The following is a 15,061-nucleotide window of genomic DNA, read 5'->3' as shown; positions in this document are numbered from 1 at the left end:
TCCCTCTATTTTTCTCTCCGTCTCTCTTTGTTTCTCTCCTTGACTTACTCAATTTGCTTTCATCCTAATCTATTATGTTGTGGTAGACCCAGTTCCAGTTGTTAAAATACTGGGTCATCAGTTCAAAGGCCCTGGCCAAAGAGCCAAGGCTTGGGGATTGTATTGCAGAGGGGTAAGCTGGGTACAAATCGAGGTAGGAGAGCATCTTACACAATGGGATAGCAATCCCCTTAGCCATTTACAAACTTGGGGTGCTGGCAAGGGTGGTGGAGAACAGGTCCCACATAACTGCGCCTCTTGAGAGCTGTACGCCTAAATTGGGAGGGACACAAGGGACAAGACTCCCTGGGTTCATAGCCTAGGTGCCTAAGGGCACAGCGTAGAGCTTCCTTAGATCCCTTTGGAGATACAACTTGCTCTAATACTTGGGAGAGGAAATGAAAGTATGAACAATTAGTACCTAGGAGGCAGGGATTGGATGAAGTAGATTCAGAGGTAAGGAGAATTTTGAGGTTATACTTTCAAGAAAGTCATGGTCAGGACTGAGGAAGTATGGGTCAGAAGGAAAGGTAGGGGTGCATGCATGGGCGAATGTTGAGTAGAGACTTCTGGCTGCACCATGATGTCAACCAGCTAACATTGGGAGTTCGAGATGACAGCTTTCTGCCTCTAGTCGGCCTTCAGCTTCCCCAGGAAAATTGAAAGCAGAAGCTGATTCCAAACAGACCAACCCTCCCAACTCAGAAGGTTTGGGAGTTGTTAGAAAGCCCTTCCCCAGACAGCCTGACACCTGAGTCTTAATTCTGGTGGTCACACTAATCAGTTTTAACCAGCCAACAGGTGCCTAGTATTTTCCTCCAATTCTAAGGAAGGATAGGACAGAATAGCAAGTGAAAGTTGTCCAATATTACTCACAACTTTGGAGGTCCCTTCATGGTTGCTAAAATGTTACCAGGGGGTTCTTGCTCCCAGAACTCCCAAGATGGTGGCAGGCCGCTTCCAAGATGGTGGCAAGCCTCTTGTTCTCTCACGTGGGTTTCTTGGCCTCACGGATTCCAAGGAATGAAACTTTGGGCCATGCGGTGAGTGTTATAGCTCTATTAGCAACCGTAGGTAACAGAAGAGGACCGTGGAACCCGGCGACTAGTGTTCAGCTCAATTAGGACGAACCTAGGCACTTAGCCGTGCAGGAACAATGGCGAGCCTTTAGCCTGATGTGGAGCGGCAATGGGCGCCTGGCTGGATCAGGAGTGCAGTGCACACCCCGCTGGATTCGGAGGGGTGGAAGTCAGCGGCAGGTCTGCAAGGGTGGCAAACAGCAGTGGTGGACAGCAAGTGAAAGCTCAGCTCGAGCTGTAACAAATACAGACCAGAAGAGTGTGCAGTTGCAACATTTAAGAGTGAAAACAGAGCTCCCATAAAATGAGAGGGGACCCAAAGGGGGTTGCCCTTTTTCGGAATTTAAGTAAGTGTCACTCATACAAGATGAGAAGATCTAGGATTTTTCACCCAGATCTAATCTCATAGTGAGTTCATGCTTGTAATCATTGCTTAGGTTTCACCCTATAGTATTGCAAGCCTCTGGCAAAGTCAAAATTCTCAGAAGGCTGAATACAACGAAAATGTTGGAATCGGTTTGAAAGTGCCTAATCCCCATCTGAGATACAGGTAGCCTCATGAACAGGCATCCGACAGCAGAAAATATTCAGCTTATGTTCATCCTCCCCACTGTTATTACAGCATATTAAATCTTTCCTCTCTCCATTATTCAATAACTGAGTATTTCTTTAGATTCTCAGGCACTTTGGGAAGATTAATATTGTTAATATTATTTTTTCTTAATTGTTTTTCTCATTAAATTACTTAACATTCATTTTTATTGTTATTTAGAAAGGACTTAAATCCATGCCTCTCATAGTATTTGAACACCCATCTGATATAAAAAACCCTCTGTTAGAGCCATCAGACATTAAAACCTTCATTGTTAAATTAAAAAAAAAAAAAAAAAAAAAAGGCTCCAAACAGGCAGATTATTTGCCTAATGTTCTGCAGCTATTAGGAATGCTTCATTTGTTATCAACCTCAGTTAAGTTGGTATGAGGATCATTGTGAATAATTTCTCTAGCAATAGCTGAATATAGTATTTCCAACACTTCTCCTCATTTCTTACTGCTATTCTATATATCATCTTAAAAACATACGGAAGATGGAAACTTCTGCACCTACAACAGCAACAACAACAAGTTTCAAAATTAAACCAAGAGACGTTTGAAATGAGTATATTATACTGCAGTGTAAATGCAAAACTAAATAAAAAATACAGTAGTAAGAAATGCTATTTTGTGTGTTATTTTATGTGTACTCTTTTTTTTTTTTTTTTTTTTTTTTTTTTTTTTTTTTTGAGACGGAGTCTCGCTCTGTCGCCCGGGCTGGAGTGCAGTGGCCGGATCTCAGCTCATTGCAAGCTCTGCCTCCTGGGTTTACGCCATTCTCCTGCCTCAGCCTCCCGAGTAGCTGGGACTACAGGCGCCCGCCACCTCGCCCGGCTAGTTTTTTGTATTTTTTTAGTAGAGACGGGGTTTCACCGTGTTAGCCAGGATGGTCTCGATCTCCTGACCTCGTGATCCGCCCGTCTCGGCCTCCCAAAGTGCTGGGATTACAGGCTTGAGCCACCGCGCCCGGCCTTATGTGTACTCTTTACCTAGGTTCTCCAAATGACAGTACACACACATATATATACATACTCATAAATACACACACACACACACATAAACATGTATGTGTACATATACAGTGCTGCCTCTGGTGAAGTATTGTGGATGAGAAAGTATTTAAGGATGGTTGGCAGGGGGCATTTTTGTAAATTTTTAAAAAATAAACTCCTTTGTACTATTTTTTAATTCTTTTCATGTATTTGTTTCAGAGATTTCAATGCATAGTCAAATTTATCTTTTTTTCTAGGAACTCTAGATTTCCTTTCCACTGCACTTAAAGCTCTATATTCTCTATAAAAAATATTTATCTATTTTATTTCTTAAAAATTGTGTGGGTACATAGTAGGTGTATATATTTATGCGGTATATGCAATTTTTTTTTTTTTTTTTTTTTTTTTTTTTTTTTTTTTTTTTTTTGAGATGGAATCTTGCTCTGTTGCCCAAGCTGGAGTGCAGTGGCACAATCTTGGTTCACTGCAAGCTCCACCTCCTGGGTTCATGCCATTCTCCTGTCTCAGCCTCCCGAGTAGTTGGGGCTACAGGCGCCCACCACCACGCCTGGCTAATCTTTTTGTATTTTTAGCAGAGACGAGATTTCACTGTGTTAGCCAGGATGGTCCCCATCTCCTGACCTCGTGATCCGCCTGCCTCGGCCTCCCAAAGTGCTGGGATTACAGGTGTGAGCAACCATGCCCATCGTACATGTGATATTTTTATATAGACATGCAATAAACAATAATCATATGATGGAAAATAGGGTATCTGTCATCTCAAACATTTATCCTTTGAGTTACAAACAATCCAGTTATACTCTTTTAGTAATTTTTAAATATACATTCAATTACTGTTGACTACAGTCACCATCTTCAAACACTAGGTCTTATTTATCCTTTCCAAGAATATACATATTTTGTACTTATTAACAATCCCCACTTTCCCTCTACACCCTATTACCCTTCCCGCCTGTGATAACCATCCTTTTACTCTTGATCTCCATGAGTTCAATTGTTTTGAATTTTGGCACCACAAATAAGTAAGAACATTCAAAGTTTGTCTTTCTATATCTAATTTTATCTACATAATGACCTCCAGTTTTATCCATGCTGTTGCAGATGACAAGATCACATTTTTTATGACTGCATAGTATTTCATTGCATATATGTATTACATATTCTTCATCCAATCATCTGTTGATGAACATTTAGGTTGTGTGATCTAGGCTCACTGCAATCTCTGACTCCTGGGTTCAAGTGATTCTTGTGCCTCAGCCTCCTGAGTATCTGGGACTACAGGTGCATGCCACCACACTCTACTAATTTTTTTATTTTTTTATTTTTTTTATTTTTTTTTTTTGTATTTTTTGTAGAGATGGGGTTTCACCATGTTGGGCAGACTGGTCTCAAACTCCCAACCTCAGGTAATCCACCTGCCTCAGCTAACCAAAGCATGCCTCACTTTTTTTTTTTTTTTTTTGAGATGGAGTGTCTCTCTGTCACCCAGGCTGGAGTGCAGTGGCCAGATCTCGGCTCACTGCAAGCTTCGGCTCCCAGGTTTATGCCATTCTCCTGCTTCAGCCACCTGAGTAGCTGGGACTACAGGCTCCCACCACGTCACCCGGCTAGTTTTTTTTGTATTTTTTAGTAGAGACAGGGTTTCACCATGTTAGCCAGGATGGTCTCGATCTCCTGACCTCGTGATCCGCTCGTCTCGGCCTCCCAAAGCGCTGGGATTACAGACTTGAGCCACCGCGCCCGGCCTGCCTCACTTTTTAAAATTCTTTTTTTTCTTTTATCTCCTTTGACTCTGTATTTTCAAATGGCTTGTCTTAAAGCTCATTATTTTTTCTTCTCCTTGATCCAGTCTTATATTCAAAGATTCTGATGTATTTTTCAGTATGCCAGTTTCATTTTTCAGCTCCAAAATTTTTGCTTGATTCATTTTAATAATTTCAATCCATTTATTAAATTTATCTATAGAATACTGAATCCCTTCTTTTTGTTATCTTGAATTTCTTTGAGTTGCCTCAATATGGCTATTTTGAATTCTCTGTCTGAGGTGTCACATATCTCTGTTTCCTCAGGATTGGTTCCTGGTTTCTTAATTATTACATTTACTGAGGTCATGTTTTGCTGGATGACATTGTGTTAGTATATGTTCTTTGGTGTCTGAGCATTGATGGGTTAGGTATTTATTGTAGTCTTCATTGTCTGTGCTTTTTTGTAGCCATTTTTCTTGGGAAGGCTTTCCAGATATTTGAAAAAAACCTGAGTGGTGTGATGTAAGCTGTATTTGCTTTAGGGGATACCCCAAGCCCAGTAACACTGTGGTTCTTGCAGAATCTTAGAGATACAATCTTGGTGGTCTTGGACCAGATCCAGGAGAATCCTCTGGATTCCCAGGCAGACTCTTGTAATTTTCCCTTACTTTCTCCCAAACATACCTAGTTTCTCCCTCTTTTTGGAGCCAACATAAGATGGTGGTGGAGCAACATAAGCACCCCTATGACCACCAATACTGTGACTGCACTGAGTTGGATCTGAAGCCAGCGCAGCACTGGGTCTTATCTAAGGCCTGCTGTAATCACTGCCTGGGTTCTGTGTATATTCACGGAAGGCCCTGGGGCTCTACATTCAGCAGGTGGCAAAACCAGCCAGTCCTGTGTTCTTTCCTTCAGGGTTGCAATGTCCCTCAGTCCTCAGGTTGGTCCAGAAGTTCCATTCTGGACTCAGGGGCTGAGAAGTCAAAAATCTTAGACATCTACCTGCTGTTCTATTGTATTGTAGCTTAGCTGACAGTCAAACTACAAAATTCAGCCTTTCCCACTCTTTCCTCCCCTTTCCAAAGGGAGAGGATCCTTGCCCCATAGCCACTGCCATTCCAGGCCATGAGGAGTCCTGCTTGACTACCACTGATGTTTCCCTAAGGCCCACGGTCTCTTGAGTCAGTTTGTTGTGAATGCTGCCTGTCCCAGGATTCATCCTTCAGGGCAGTGGACTCCCCTCTGGCCCAAGGCAGGTCCAGAAATGCTGTCCAAGAGACAAGTCCTAGAATCAGGAATCCTAAAAGCCTTCTTGGTTCCCTATGTCCTTGTGGCTGTTCTGGTATCTAAGTAGCAAGACAAAGTCCTATTTGCATTTCCCTCTGCTTTTCTCTAACAGGATGACTTTTGCTATGTAGCCACCACATCTGGTAATATCTTGAGTCTCACCTGAAGCCAGTAAGTCCCACAGGCTCAACCAATGCTGTTGATGTGGTACCTGGCTATTGCTGCCGGTTGTTCAGGGCCACAGAACAATTCAGTTAGCAGGTGATGAATGCTGCCAAGACTAGGTCCTTTCCTTCAAGGCAGCAGGCTCCTTTCTGGCCCAGAGTGTGTATATAAATATCGTCTTGGTGCCAGGGCCTGGAATGGGAGCCTCACAACTCTAACTAGTGCCCTACCTGCTATGGCTGAACTGGTGTCCTAGATGTAAAACAGAGTCCTCCATACTCTTTTCTCTCTTTACCTCAAGCAGGAGGAAGGGGTCCCTTTTGGAGCCTCGAGCTGTACAGCCTGGGGTTAGAGGAGGAGTGATACCAGCACTCCCTTGGTTGCACCAGTTGTTGTCTCAGTATGTCACATATACCCCCAGTCCACTTTCTCTGGGCTTAGCTCAGCACTAGGACTCACCTAAGAGTTGTGGTCCTTATAGCCTAGACTTTGTCTTTCAAATTTACTTGGAGGCACAGAGTGCTCTGGCCCTCAATGGTGAAGTTTACAAGCACTCAAGTTCAGAGCTCTGAGACTGGCAATTACCTTCCGGCTAGGGCTGGTTTGAAAGTCTCCTCCTTGAGTGGACATCAGCTGAGTTTGGTCTGGTTTTTCTTTCTGCTCTAACAGGACAACACTGAGTTTTATGCCTCACAATTGTTGTGTTCTCCCTCCCGTAGCACCCACTGAGGCTCTCCATACCACGCCACCACTGCTGTGAGAAGGGGAGGGATGGTGTCAGCAATTCAGGACTTAAGAAAAAGAAATCTCTTCAGTGGGTCTTTCAGTGATATGAAGTTTAAACCAGATATTATGAGCACTCACCTGATTTTTGGTTTTTATGAAGGTGTTTTTTGCTGCATACATAGTTGTTAACTTGTCCCTGCAGGAGGGATGATCTGTGCAGCTTTCTGTTTCACCATCTTGTTCTCTCATATACAAAGTCCTGTAACCCATTATTTTAAACAGATGACAACTTAACATCGATTGCATAAACAAGCAAAATAAAAACTAATAAAATCTCTATATTGACTTTGCCCATTCTCTTTTTAACTTTTTTTTTTCTTTTGTCTCATTGTATTGTTGATGTCTGGAAAGTTTTTGTAGTTATTATTTTTGATTGATTTTTGTTTAGTCTTTCTACTTGGGATAATAGTTGTTTACACACCACAGTTACAGTTTTATAGTATTTTGTATTTTTCTGTGTGCTATTACCAGTCAGTTTTGTACCTTCACATGATTATTTATTTCTCATTAACATCCTTTTCTTCTTCAGATTGAATAACTCCCTTTATCATTTCCTGTAGAACAGGTCTGGTGTTGATGAAATCTCTTAGCTTTTTTTTTGTCTGGGAAAGTCTTTGTTTCTCCTTGATGCTTAAAGGATATTTTTGCCAGATACACTATTCTAGGGTAAAAGTTATTTTCCTTCAGCACTTTAAATAGGATATTCCACTCACTCCTGGTCTGTGTGATTTCCACTGAAAAGTTGGCTGCCAGATGTATTGGTACTCCATTGTATGTTATTTGTTTCTTTTCTCTTGCTGCTTTTAGGATTTCTTCTTTATCTTTGACCTTTAAAAGTTTGATTATTAAATGCCTTGAGGTAGGCTTCTTTGGGTTAAATCTGCTTGGTGTTTCATAACCTTCTTGTACTTAAATATTAATGTCTTCCTCTAGGGTTGGAAAGTTCTCTTACTATTCCTTTGAATAAACTTAAAGATAAACCCCTTTATCTTTTTCTACCTCCTTTTTAAAGCTAATAACTCTTACATTTGCCCTTTTGAGGCTACTTTCTAGGTATGATAGGCACACTTAATTCTTTTTTATTCTTTTTTCTTTTGTCTCCTATGACTGTGTATCTTCAAATAGCCTGTCTTCAAGCTCAATAATTCTTTCTTCTGCTTGATCAATTCTGCTATTAAGAGACACTGATGAATTCTTCAGCATGTTAATTGCATTTGGCAACTCTGGACTTTCTGCTTGATTCTTTTAAATAATTTCAATCTCTTTGTTAAATTTATCTGATAGAATTCCAAATTTGCTTTCTCTCTTATCTTGAATTTTTATTTTTGTTTCCTTTTTTTTTTTTTTTTTTTTTAGTGCCTTCAACAGAGCTATTTTGAATCATCTGTCTGAAATGTTGCATATCTCTGTTCCTCTAGAATTGATCCCTGGTGTCTAATGTATTAGTCTGTTCTCATGCTGCTGCTAAGGACATATCTGAGACTGGGTAATTTATAAAGAAAAAGAGGTTTAATAGACTCACAATTCCATGTGGCTGGGGAGGCCTCACAATTTTGGTGGAAGGCAAAAGTCATGTCTTACATGGCAGCAAACAAGAGATGATGAGAAACAAGAGAAATTAATTTCCCCTTATAAAACATCATATCTCATTAGACTTATTCACTACCACAAGAACAGTATGGGGGAAACTGCCCCCATGATTCAGTTAACTCCCACCAGGTTCCTCCCAAACATGTGAGAATTATGGGAGCTAAAATTATGATGAGATTTGGGTGGGGGCACAGACAAACCATATCACCTTATTTAGTTCATTTGGTGAGGTCATTTTTTCTTGGATGATCTTGATGCTTGTAGATATTCACTGTTGCCTGAGCAGTAAACAGTTAGGCATTTTTTGTGGACTTCACAGCCTGAGCTTGTTTGTGCCCATAATTCTTGGGAAGGCTTTCCAGGTATTTGAAGGTACTTGGTTCCCAAACCCAATAATGCTGTGGTTCTTGTAGACTTATGGAGGTACTGCCTTTGTGGATTTGCATGAGTTTTGTAAGAATTACTTGGATTATCACTCAGAAACTTTTGTTTTTTACCTTCACTTTCTCTCCATAAAACAAGTTCTTTCTCTCTGTGCTGAGTCTTTTGGAACTAGGGGTGAGAGGGCACAAGCATTCATATGACCACCACCAGTGGGACTGTATTGGTTTGGACCTGAAACCAGCAGAGCACTGGGTCTCTCAGGGTCTTATGTCACCACTACGTAGCTACCTCATAAGTTTATTTGAGGTTGCAGAGCTCTACAATTAATATATGGTAAAGTCAGTCAGATTTGTGTCTTTCCTTTCAGGGTGGCAAATTCTCACAGTCCCCAGATGAGTTCAGAGATGCTGTCTGAGAGCCAGGAATTGAATTCAAAAACCTTAGAAATTAATGTGGTATTCTACTGTGTCTAAGCTGGCACTTAAATCATAAGACAAAGTTTGTTCCCCTCTTCCCTCCCCTTTCCACAGTCAGAAGAGCCTCTCCCTGTGCCCACTACCACCACTGATCTATATGGTTTTTGCCAGGCTAGCACTGATGTTTGCTTAAAGCCCAAGGGCTCTTTACTCAGTTTGTGATAAATGCTGCCAGGCCTGGGACTCGCCCTTCAGGATAGTGCGCTCCCATCTGGCCCAGGGCAGGTTCAGAAATGCTGCTTGGACTCAGGTACCCCAAGGACATGTTTGGTGCTCTATTCCAAAGCAGGTGAACTGGTTCCTAAGATGCAAAACAGAATTCCCTTATATTTTTTCCCTGCTTTTCTTAAACAGAAGGAATCTTTTATTGTAGCTACCACAGCTGTGAATGTGCTGGGTCGCATCTGAAGCCAGCACATCTCAGAGCCCAAGGCCCACAGTGAATTAACTGGGCATGACTCTTGGTTATTCAGAGCCCAGGGCCTCTTCAGTCTGCAGGTGATTGATCCTTTCAGGTCTCTGCTGTCACAGGGCAGCATTGACTTCAATGGAAAGCCTTAAGTTGCCATGTTCTCCCTCTCCAAGCTCACAGAGGTCTCTGTGCCACGTGGCCAGTGCTGGGGTTTGGGGGAGTATGGTGTAAGCACTCATTTGGCTGTCCTGGCTGGTGTCTTGTAGGTCATGATTCCTCTCATTCCACTGAGTCTCAGCCCCAATTCAGCCATACAACTTGCCTAGGAATTGTACGCCTTGTGGCCATCAAGTTCACCTAGGGCCACAGAGCGCTCTAGCCCATGATGGAAAGACTCGCCAGAACTCAAACTCCAACTGCTGGGATTGGTGATTCCCCTCTGGCTAAGGGCTGTTTCAAAGCTCCCTCTTTGGGCAGACATCAGCCTGCTGATATAGCCTTCTTCTGTTTTCTGCTGTGACGGGGCAGCACTGAATTCAATGCAAAACCTAACAGTCACTTTGCTTTCTCTCTCCCAAGTGCACAGATTCTCTGTGCCACATGGTCCCTGTCAGGGCATGGGAGACGAATGTTATTGACACTTCAATGTCTTTTTCGGTGATATGAAGATAAAACCAGGTACTGTGATTACTCACCTAATTTTTAATTCTTGTGACGGTACATTTGTGTGTAGTTGTTAAAATTTATGTTCCTGGATAAGGGGGACAAATGGTATTGGCTTTTATTTGCCCATCTTTCTCCATCTCCCCTATTTGTTTTCTCCCGGATTAGTGAAAGAAGCCAGCAATCCATATCTTTAATTAAAATAGAAACATACCAAAGATATTCTGTTAACTATTCTTAAGCCAACTTTGTTGTCATTTTTTCCTCAGCTTTTCAAGAAGATGATTTTTCCTACATATTATGCTGTTAGTTTCTGGCCCAAGAATCTTTTGTTCTGCGATAGACTTTGTATTCTTTTTTGCTTGGCCACTATGGAGAGATGTGGGGTGCTTTCTAAATGGCAGCAACAATAAGAAATAGGAAGAGAAACCAGATTCCTGAAAGCTAAGGGCAGAAGAGATACTCTTGTATAAACTTTAGTTAATCATTAATTACTACATCTTGCTGACTCAACATTTGAAATCAGTGAAACAATTTATCGAGGCCCTAAATGGGACCTACTAAAGAGAAAAATTAAGTGCCCAAAAGAATTGATTCTACTAGTTATTATGATTAATCTTTCATAGCCAAAGACAGTGAAACCTTAGAAACTAGATAATTTTTCTACTATGGTCTGATTTCTGGACTGATTTTTGATTATCTGAAGTCCTTATAGATAGGTAAAGGAGTCACTTTATTCTGTAGCCCCAGGTCCAAGTGAAACTTCTAACATTTGATCATTTTAAAATCTTTCTTTCTACTTCTATAAAGCAAAATGTCTTAATATCCTTAACTGCAATTCCAAGACTAACAGTGTTTCCTTTATCACTACCATCAACTATATATGTCCAGCAATAAGTATGGAGAAACCTTAGTGGAACATTCCTATCTATAGGTGAAATCAGTTAAATACCATAGTAGAAAATACCTGGGATATGAATGTATATATATTTTTTTGTTTTGTTACACTATTCAGACCAAATCATGAAATAACAATGACTTCTGCGAAGGTAACATGTATGCGCCTACATGCCTGTGCATGTTTGAGTTTTTATTATTTTGGATGGATCTAGCCAAGGTTTGGCTCTCCTTATGAATTAAACACCTTTGACATTTCTCTTTAATTAGTTTTATTAATATAAAAATATAGATGAGTAGTTTTGGAGGTAAAATTGAAAGCAGAATTTGTATGTTCCTATAAGGGTTATTGCCTACTAGGCAAATACATGAGCTTTGTACGTCACAAGGTTTAGCTAATTAATTCCTGTGACATAAGAAACACTAAATTCCATTGGGGTGTCTTAACTTAGAAAATACAGAAGACTCTAACTTAATTATCTTAGGGTAGAATCTTGTCCAGAGACCTTTCTTTGTTAAGATAACAAAAGCTGGCTTGGCGCAGTGGCTCATGTTTGTAATCTCAGCACTTCTGGAGGCTGAGGCGATCAACTGAGGTCAGGAGTTCAAGATGAGCCTGGCCAACATGATGTAACCCCAGCTCTACTAAAAATACAAAGTTAGCTGGGCATGGTGGCCCTTGTCTGTAATCCCAGCTACTTGGGAGGCCGAGGCAGGAGAATCTTTAACCCAGGAGGTGGAGGTTGCAGTGAGCGGAGATTGCGCCACTGCAGTCCAGCCTGGGTGACAGAGCAAGACTCTGTCTAAAATGAAAAAAAAAAAAAAAAAAAGATAGCAAAAGCTGAAATCTGAAAGAAATACAAGAATGAACAAATGAAAAGAGATAAAAAGTTTTCCAGACAAAATCTAGATGAGTATATACCCAGGAGATACGATGGCAGCACAAACAAGACATGCAGTTTTCCAGTGGCCGTTTTGGGATGCTTTTCACCTGGTTGTTATGAGATAAGGTAGAAATATGCAGGCTGCTTGAAAGGCCCTAAGTAATCCACTAACCCCTGCTGTGGGCTATGCAATTTCAACTGAAAAATGAATGGACACAAGGTAAAACAATGGCCTCTTTAATCAAAGAGCATGGGAAGAGTGGCAGAGAGAAAAGAACATACCCAAATTGCAACAACAGGGACTCTGCCTCTGCCCATCAACTCATCTTTAAATGTGTAGGCTAAGACTGAGGCAGTTGGCCAAACTCCAAGTAATCCTTAATAATAAAAAGAGCTGACTTTCATTAGAGATGAAAATGTAAGTTTACACAGAAATAATAGGAGTTATTGGAAGAACAAAATCACTATGAAACAGATAAAAAATTGAGTAATATACAAGTAAAAGAAAAACTGATGGCAATGGGATAACAATAATTAAAGTTATAAGCATAACAAATATCTTCAGAAAAACCGGGAGGATATTGAATATGCCAAAGGTTGTTATAAGTAGAAATTCAGAGATACTGAAAATAAGAATCATATTATTTTTTAAAAATTGAATAATTAAATTGCATAATAAATGGACATTGTCAATTGTTTTCCTTATTGAGGCATCTTTTATACAATAAAATACAATAAAGTTAAGTGTATAGTTTGATGAAATTTGACAATGTTATGCTTACATGTAACCATCACTGAAAAAACAGAAATATCTTTATATAACCCCATAGTATACTCTGAACCCTTTCCAGAGTTGTCTACAATGTTCCTCCAGAAATTCAATTACAGTTTATTTTCTTACCTTGGCATTGGTTCCCCTGGGGGTTTCTCCTTGTGGGCTTTTGCACATATAGGTTGTAATTTTTTGTATCTGAGATGAGAAATACTTGTGAAGGTCACAGCTCAGAAAAGCAGGTCCACTAAAAGACTGAGGATTGATTATAAGATTATAAAATGCTTCCCATCACCTACACCTTACCCGACACCACATCAACAGGGCTTCAGTATAAAGAAAGTGGACTACACCTAAAAGATCTCCAAGGCACAGACTCTATTTAAAAAAAAGATTTTAGGGAGAGCCAAAATACAAGAGAAACAAAAACAAAGACACTGGAAGAATTTGAAGCCTTTGGCACCTACAGTTATGATAAACATCAAACACAGCCCAACCCCCAAACAAATTAACTAGAAAACATCACATTAATGGCCTATACTCTAAGTTCCTGTTACTGAAGACATCATGTCTGGCTTTCAATAAAAATAAAAAATATTAAAGAAAAGAAAAAAATCCAAAATCTTAAAAGATAATGCAAACATCAAAAACAGACTCAGATATGACACAGATACTAGAATTATCACACAATCATTACAATAATCAATAATTAAGAACTGTATTGGAATTAAGATATAATATGCAATAACAGATGGGTTACGTGAGCAGAGAGGTAGAAGCTCCAAGAAAAAATAAAAACCACTAACATAATTCCTTTGATGGGTACATCAGAAGACTGGAAATGGCCAAGGAATTAATAAGTGAGTTTGAAAATATGTCAAAAACACTTCCATAAGTGAATTACAAAGAGATGATAAAAAATACAAAAGAATATCTAAGACTGTGGGGTAATGTCAAAAAGTATAACATATGCATAATTAAAATGCTAGAAGGAGAAAAAGAGAACAGAGCTGAAAAATTATTTGAAGTAATAATGGCCAAGAATTTTCCAAACTTAGTGACAAACCTGTCATCTTAGGTTGTGTGATGAGTCTTTAAATATGACAGCAATAGCACAATCTATGGAAGAAAAATTGTTAAGTTGCATTTTATTAATATTAAAAGCATCTGCTCTGTGAAAGCCAAAATTAAAATTATCAAAAAACACCAAAATCTGAGAAAGAATGTTTGCAAAGCATTTTGGATAAAGGACTTGTATCCAAAATATACAAAGAACCTATAAAACTGACAAGATAAATAAAAGACAATCAAAAATGGATAAATATATAAATCAACATTTCATCAAAGAAGATACAGCAGGGCAAATAAGCATATGAAAAAATTATATTTTAATTAGGTAATTTCAAAGTAAAACCACAATGAAATACCACTACACATGCACGGTCATGCATTACTTTACAATGGAGGTACACATTCTGAGAAATGCATCAGTAGATGATTTGGTTGTTGTGCAAACATCATAGAACATGCTTATGTAAACCTAGCTGGTATGGACTACTACACACTTAGGCTATGTGGTATGGTCTATTGTTCCTAGGCTACAAATCTGTACAGAATGTTATTGTACTGAATTCTGTAGGCAATTGTAACACAATGGTAAATATTTGTGTATCTAAACATATCAAAGATACAGTACAAATTTGATATTATAATCTTATGGGACTACCATCACATATCCAGTTTGTTATTAACTAAATCATCTTTATGTAGTGCGTGGCTGCATTAAAATGGCTAAAGTCTAAAATACAAGTCCAACTGCTGATGAGAATCCAGGGGAACAGGAACTGTCGTTCATTACTGGTTGGAATGAAAAGTGGGACGGTCATTTTGGAAATAGTTTTGCTATTCATATGAAGCTAAACACAGTTTTACTACACATTCCAGCAATCACATTTCAAGATGTCCTTCAGTAGGTGAATGAATAAACAAATGGTGGTACACTTACATAATTGAATCTTACTCTATAATAAAAAATAAATGAACTGTCAAACAACCAAAAGGTGTGGATGTACCTTCGATATATCTTGCCAAGTAAAAGAAGCCATTGGCCATATTCTGAATGATTCCAATTGTATGATATTTTGTATAAGATGAAATATATACAAGATTAATCAGCAATTGCCAGTAGGTGGGAGGTACTGCAGATTGAATAAGTAGAGTGCAGGAGACTTCTTAGGGCTGTGGAATCATGCTGTATGATACAATGATGCAG

Source organism: Macaca mulatta, chromosome 5 (assembly GCF_049350105.2).
Source record: "Macaca mulatta isolate MMU2019108-1 chromosome 5, T2T-MMU8v2.0, whole genome shotgun sequence".
In the NCBI taxonomy this organism is placed as follows: domain Eukaryota; kingdom Metazoa; phylum Chordata; class Mammalia; order Primates; family Cercopithecidae; genus Macaca; species Macaca mulatta.
This window is presented reverse-complemented; position numbering follows the sequence as displayed.